Source organism: Canis lupus, chromosome 28, assembly GCF_011100685.1.
Source record: "Canis lupus familiaris isolate Mischka breed German Shepherd chromosome 28, alternate assembly UU_Cfam_GSD_1.0, whole genome shotgun sequence".
In the NCBI taxonomy this organism is placed as follows: domain Eukaryota; kingdom Metazoa; phylum Chordata; class Mammalia; order Carnivora; family Canidae; genus Canis; species Canis lupus.
The window spans coordinates 38,332,195-38,339,024 of record NC_049249.1 but is presented as its reverse complement, the minus strand read 5'-3'; the positions used below and the strand labels follow the sequence as shown (position 1 = coordinate 38,339,024).

The 6,830-nt window shown below is 46.2% G+C and overlaps 1 long non-coding RNA gene across 1 annotated transcript; it reads left to right on the top strand.

Annotated features, from left to right (window-relative positions):
* The first annotated feature begins 294 nt into the window (after positions 1 to 294).
* Positions 295 to 6,082, top strand: LOC111093035. The gene is made up of 3 exons (XR_005380326.1): positions 295 to 1,049; positions 2,258 to 2,347; positions 5,199 to 6,082. It is a non-coding gene; the product is annotated as an uncharacterized LOC111093035 (long non-coding RNA).
* Positions 6,083 to 6,830: the final 748 nt, after the last annotated feature.

The window sequence follows — 6,830 nt, the reverse complement described above, 5'->3', positions numbered from 1 at the left end:
TTAAAAAATTCGTTTTGCCATATGTTTATGTTTTTCTTTTAAGCAGGGAAAAGAGATCAATTATAAAAGGCAAGCGTGTATAATATAAGATCTACCCTGTTAGTACATTTATACGTCTATGTCATAGCATCGCTATCCTCAAGCACATCAAGTTGTGTGCATTAAATAACTATACAGCCTTTTCTTTTAAAGGATTTATTTATTTGAGAGAGAGAGAGAGAGTGAGCAGGGGGAGGGCAGGCGGAGAGAGAATCCAAGCAGACGCCCCACGAAGCAGGCAGCTCAATGCAGGGCTCCATCCCAGGACCCCAAGATCATGACCTGAGCTGAAATCCAGAGTCAGATACTCAACCAACTGAGCCATGCAGGTGCCTCTATAGCTTTTTGAATGGGAATCATACCCCCACCCAAAAAAGTGATGTTTTAAAAAAAGCATGCATAATTTTTTACTCTGGTTTTTACTTTTTTTTCTCAATAAGAATATTTACCAAACAAGTATTATGCATGGTGTTCTGTCCTACATGATGAAGCTCATTTCTGTTAACAGAAAGAAGACAGGTCATGAGGATTTGGGGAAAAGAGAAATTGTGCCCATGGCAGTTGTTTTCATGGTTTTGAGTTAAATCAGAGAAAAACCTGAGTGCAGTTGTCCTCAGACACATGATCCACTTCTTCCATCAAAGAGGCTCCCACAGAAATAATGATATTCATTAAAGCCTGTTCTGTTTGGCTCTATTAAGAGTTAAAAACTTGGAGAAGGAGTACATGCCTGGGAAACTCTGCAGACAAATTCTTGAGTTGGAAAATACACCCTACTAAATTCTTGAATACAAAAAATAATGCTTTAAATTGTACTTTGGACATGATATGTCCACTTTTTTGGCTCAACAAACAAACCCGAAATTGTTTTTAGCTTTCTGCTCTGGCATTCACAAAGTTTTGCCTAAAACCCTTGGAGAATTGCTGAAAAAGATTTATTTATGTGCATTCTGAAGAGCATGCCAAAATCCTGCTGCTTCATGTTTTTCAAGATTCTTCTAAATTAAAAAGTGAGTACATGCACGAGGTAAATGCTAGTTTAGTTATTGTGCACAGTAAATGTGTTTATTTCCAGGAGGAGAAGAGTAAAGATGGTTTGTTTGACAAGGTGAATGTCCAGTCAAATGAGTTCTGTCTTTGCAGAGCCAGAGTTTATTTTTTTCCTTACAAAATCACTGTCTCTATTTAATAAGAAACCATACATGTGTAAAAGTCTATCAGTTTGGGGGCTGCCTTTACCTGTCCTATCAGTTGACTAAACCTCCTGCAAAGCCACCTAATAACTCACCCATGAACACAACAATACAATGGTGAAAAAGCAAAATGAATTCTTTTTTTTTTTTTTTTTAAATTTTTTATTTATTTATGATAGTCACAGAGAGAGAAAGAGAGAGAGGCAGAGACATAGGCAGAGGGAGAAGCAGGCTCCATGCACCGGGAGCCCGATGTGGGATTCGATCCTGGGTCTCCAGGATCGCGCCCTGGGCCAAAGGCAGGCGCCAAACCGCTGCGCCACCCAGGGATCCCGCAAAATGAATTCTTAATTAAGGAGGCTCCGGATATTTTGCAGCTCAGTTGGTCAGGATCAAAAGAGTGACTATTTGCTCAGAAACATTAAAAAACACACTGAAAACCTAAGTGCTATGTGTTTTTTTGCTTGTTTGTTTGTTTTTTTAAAAGAAGCTTGTTCATTAGAAACCAGTTTTATACGAACCTTTAATCCAATATATACCTCTTTATGCATGTTTGCTAATTGAAATACTGTTTATACAGCGATACAGAGTAGCATTAAGTATCCAAACTGCCCTTGGATCTAGAAAAATGCTGTATAAATACTTTTCCAAAGTGCAGACAAAAAGAAAAGAATAATGACTTTTGTTTCATTTTACTGTAATGCCAGTGACAGATCCTTGGAAGCGAAAGACTGTTTTGCATCCACATGTGCTTGGAGCCAAGTTAAAATCCCTCATGCCCTCCCCAGAGCCCTGATCTGATTGCCCGACCCCTATGACTGATAGTCCCTTTGGTAACAAAATTTCCCCCGTGTTTATCTGATACAACCCTCTCCTAATCACGGCACTTTATTTATTTATTTACACATACTTATGAATATATATCACTTTGGAATGAAATGGGTGGAGGGAAAGTAAGTTTTCAAAGTGTGGAGAAACCAAAGACTGCTTATTTTTATTCTGTCTTGATTCTTACCCCGTGGCAGGCAAGTGTAGAGCCGGTAAGCTCAGGATCAGGAGCAAGACCGGAGGCAGTGCCAGAAGCCTGGGATGTTTTTCTTATTACAAAGGGTGATGTAAGTAACAATGGAGCCATCGGGACAGGCTTGGTCAGCGGCAAAATTACTCTAAATATATACAGAGCAGCTAAAGAGTGGAGAACAAGTGAAGGTCCCTAAGACCTTGTCCATTACTGCTCCATAAAAGGGCATCAATAAATACGTATATTTTTTGGTTAGTGCTAGGAACTACACAGAAGTTTAAAGATTCAATCAAATATTAAGAAAAAACAGTACCTGGTGGTCTGAACACCTCTAACTAGCCCCCATGTCCTTTACATCACGTCCGAGGAGGACTCAGACATGCTCATCTTGGCAGATGGTGGAAGAAAGCATATGCCCTTCCCCAGGTTAGCGCCACGAAAGTGAGTGTGATGATTAATCGTACCCACGTTTAAGAAGCAGCCGTGACCACCAGCCACAGTGTGTGTGAGCTCGACCCTTGTAAGCTCCTCTGCAGGGGGCTCCCCGCCACCACCTCCTGGTCCGAAAATCCCAAAGAAGGACTCTGATGGGCTCTTCCCTGCTGAACACGGGAGCGAGCATCCCCTGCACCCAGGCTCTGGGTCCCAGCTTTCCCACATCCTCAATCCTGGCACCTAAAGACCTCCTCTTTTGTGTTCCTTTGTCTCCCCCACCTCTGCTAGATCCTTCCCATCCTCACTCAGCCACTGTCTTTCTTCCAATCTGTCAGCCTCCCCTACACGTGCATCTGCTCATTAAAACAAAATGAAATAACCCTCCCTGGACCCCATGTTAAGCAGATTATGTTTTCATCGAAGGTAGGCCATGAGGAAGTACGGGAAGAATCTTGAAGTGGAGGACTGGTGAAGTAATGAACAGAAACTCAAGTCCAGTGTATGAGTAGCAACCTAACCAAAGGTGTGGCACACGATTGTGTGCGTGTGGTGAGGAACGTGGTGGAGAGTGGCAGGGGAAGGATAGCGCAAGTGTTTTCTGTTATGAGCATTCTCTTTCGATGGGAGGTCAGCTTGAGCTAGCTTCATTTGCAAAATGGGCATTTACTGGCGTGTGTGAGCAGGCCCGGCTCTGGGACCAACCATGGGACCAACCATGAGACTGGCCACGGCTGATGCAGGTCCCCACTAGAACCGCCAGGCTTCCCTTGAGAAGCGGGCAGAGGGTAGGCTGTGGATCGGACACACAGATTAAAAAAAAAAAACAAAAAAAAAACTGCCTAGTATGAGTTTCTTGGTTAACTAGTCTGATGCATGTTTAACTCAGGATTACTTGAGCATTAAATAGTAGCCTTTTAGTTTATTACCGAAACCAGACATTTCTGAGAATGGAAGAAGGCCCTACTCCTCATCATGTTGGAGTAACAGGCATAAACAGGAGTGTCCTCCACAAATCAGGGCACACGATCACCCTGGCCGGGAGGAGGACCCTGGGGGGGTTTCTGTCCAGGGAGAGGCAGCAAAGCAGACCTGAGGCTGTAGGAAGGACGGGTCGTGACTGTGATGAACAGGGAAGAGGTCCATGGAAAAGGATTCAGGCTTCTTTTCCCAAGCCAACTGCTGCGGGCGACCCCAGTGCTAATTTAAAGGGTCAGTGTCAGGAAATGGAAGACCATTCCCTGTGGGCCCAGTTATATCTTTAGCGATTGTTCTTGTCCAAAAATAACGATTCCTTCACTGTGAATTACACATCGCCAAGAGGTTTTGCCTTTGTGACTCCCTCATGAAGATTTCCAAATAGCCTCACAGCAACTTTCAAATAACACATCCTGGACGCCCCAAACCAGAGATGGAATAGGGGGTGGGGTGGGGGGAAGACCCCAGAAGAGGGGTTCAGCTGGTTGCCAACCTTGTTGGCACCCACTAGCCCTACCTCTTGGTCCAGCTCTGCCTCCTTCCTAAAACTGGTAATGCACGACCCGGGCAGGACCTGTCCTCCCTGCTCTGAGCGCCGGGGTTCTAGGATGCTGAGCCCAAGGCACCACCTTTACAGCAAAGACATTAGAGGCCACTTGGGGAAACGTGGCAAATACATGAAGTAACCACAAAAACAGCAAAATATGATAGAGTGTCATGTCTGTACACGGACAATAAACTCGGAAGAGGCTCAGGGTATCCAGCGGTGGAGCCCCCAGCGACGGCTACGGAAGCCATCAGCTGACTTCCCGGAGTCGCAGCTGCCAGTGAGGAGCATGCGGTCCTTAGAGAAGCCCAGAGGCGATGACAGAGACCAGAGCTTTACAGGAACGCTGGGGACAAATAATCAATAATCAAGACTCATACCTGCTTGTGTTGGCTTGAGGATTCCGATGGTGATGGCGGTGGGTGGCCCGCCTAGGAGCCGAGGGGCTTGGGTGGAGGAACAGACGTGCGTCCCCTGTGTGGTGACACGCTGTGCTCACATCCCACATGGGTCCGTGGGCACGGGCAGCAGCGATGTGGACTGCATCGGGGATGGGGGATGGAGGGAAACACCCAGGTGCAGCCAGGGGACCCCAGGATGCAGACCCCCAGCGGTGCCCGACCCTGGGCTCCCCACAGGGGCAGGGCCGTCAGCACCAGATGGCACAGTCGGGGGACACAGCCTGTAGGGCGGGATCCCCCCAAACCATTTTGGATCGGCCCCTCCCGCATCACTTTTCACAGAAGGCTCTATTTAGGGAGGTGATTTTGCTTCTCCAGTTGAAAGGCTCTGTTGCATATTAAAGAGATGTTCCGGGATCCAGCTAGTTTGGCTAAATTTATTTCATAGGAGGTCAAAGGAAAGACACGGAACGCCTTGCATATCCTATTAGATGAAAAGCTGCATGTTAACGACCTAGGAAATGACAGTAGAATATCTTAATCTGGTAAATTTTATTCCACACATTATGTCATATTTGATTTAAAAGGTCAAAAGGTCGATTTGGGGATGAAGATGGAAACCAGCACCTGCACCCCCGCGTGGAATATGAGGGACAAATGCAACAGCAGGAAGAGGCAGTTCTCAAAACCACTGGCTCCTGGAAACCCTCCTCTGTCCTGGCTCTGGTGGCTCTGGTGGCTCCAGGCCTGTGTGGCTCTGGGTGCACGGGGTGGCCCCCTCTCTGCCCTCCTCGGGGCCTCTGCTTTGCCCTCCCAGGGGCTCCCCCTGAACATGGGTCCCTGGCTAGCACCTGGAGCCCGGCATCCTCCAGGAGGAGCTGTCCTCGCTCACGGTTCCAGTTGTCACCTGAATGCAGAGGACGTCGGGGACAGTGCTGCCGGCCCAACAGCCCTCCAACTCCACTGTGTGTGCGTGGGGCTGCATTTGTCTACCTGCAGGTCAGACTGTCACCTGGATCGGCACCTCCCACACATTAGCCCTCATGTCCCTCCAGGTAGGCCGGTTCCAGCTCTGGCAGCGACGCCCTTTATATCCAGGCACCTACGTTGGGGTCTTTGGAGTCCAGGGGCTCCTCCCCTCGGCCTACTTGTCCAGTGCGGAACTCCAGCACCAGTCCCCTCCCCTCCCATCACTGGCAACCCAGGCTGAAATTATGACAAGGCTGTCACAGCTGGTTCCCCCAATCCACCCCAAACTTCCTTCTCTTTCATTCATCTGCTTCACCTTTGATTAATTGTGCTAAAATATTAGCACAATATATTGTGCTAAATTTCTTAAATTTAAGAAATAAATTTCTTAATAAATTGCTTAAATTTCTCTCTCTCTCTCTCTTTTAGAACTCCTGATTAACTTAAAATATAACTAAAAACCCTTGGTCTCTAATGCATGGCTCTTCACAGTAGCACAATGTACCAGACATCTTAACTCTTTATTATTCCTTTTTGCCCAAAATATATGGTCCACCTGGATGAGGCCATGCCCTCCGACCTCTGGTGCCGGGTGCCCTCTGACTCCAGCTCCCAGTCCTGAACGATCTCCTCTGCTCACTTTTTCTGAGCAACACCCAACCTTCCAGGCAGCCAGCAGGGGCTTCGCCGGCACATCTCCCCTGGAGCGATGCTTCCGGTGCCCCCTTTGCCTCTCAGGCATTCTTATTTATTACCATGTGTTGTTAGTTTTCATGTTATGAATGTTTGCTTCCCCGGGTTAGATTGTATGTATTTTGAATAGATGTTAAGTTGTACCTCTTTAACCACAATGGCTGTTAATTCTAAGAAGAAAAAAAAAGAAAAAGAGCATTTCTCTGGCTTATTCAAGGCCAGCAGTGATGCTTGGCATCACAAAAGAAATTCACTGTCATTTCCATGGAAATAGAGATTTATTAAATCGATGAATGTATACAATGCCAGGGGTTATTAGCACTGAAGTGTATGGACAGCACAGTGCTACCGAAGGATTTGTAAAATATTCTCGTGGAAAGTTCTGGAAAATGGATTTGTTTTTTAAAATTCTTGAACTGCAATATGTAGATTCATTTATCTCTGGGCATATAGAGATTCCCCTAATATTCCAGGAAGAGCACATCCCTTGAACGAGATAACATATGTTGCAAGTGTTTTGTAAACTTAAAGCGCTGTAAACAGATGAGGGATTGTTG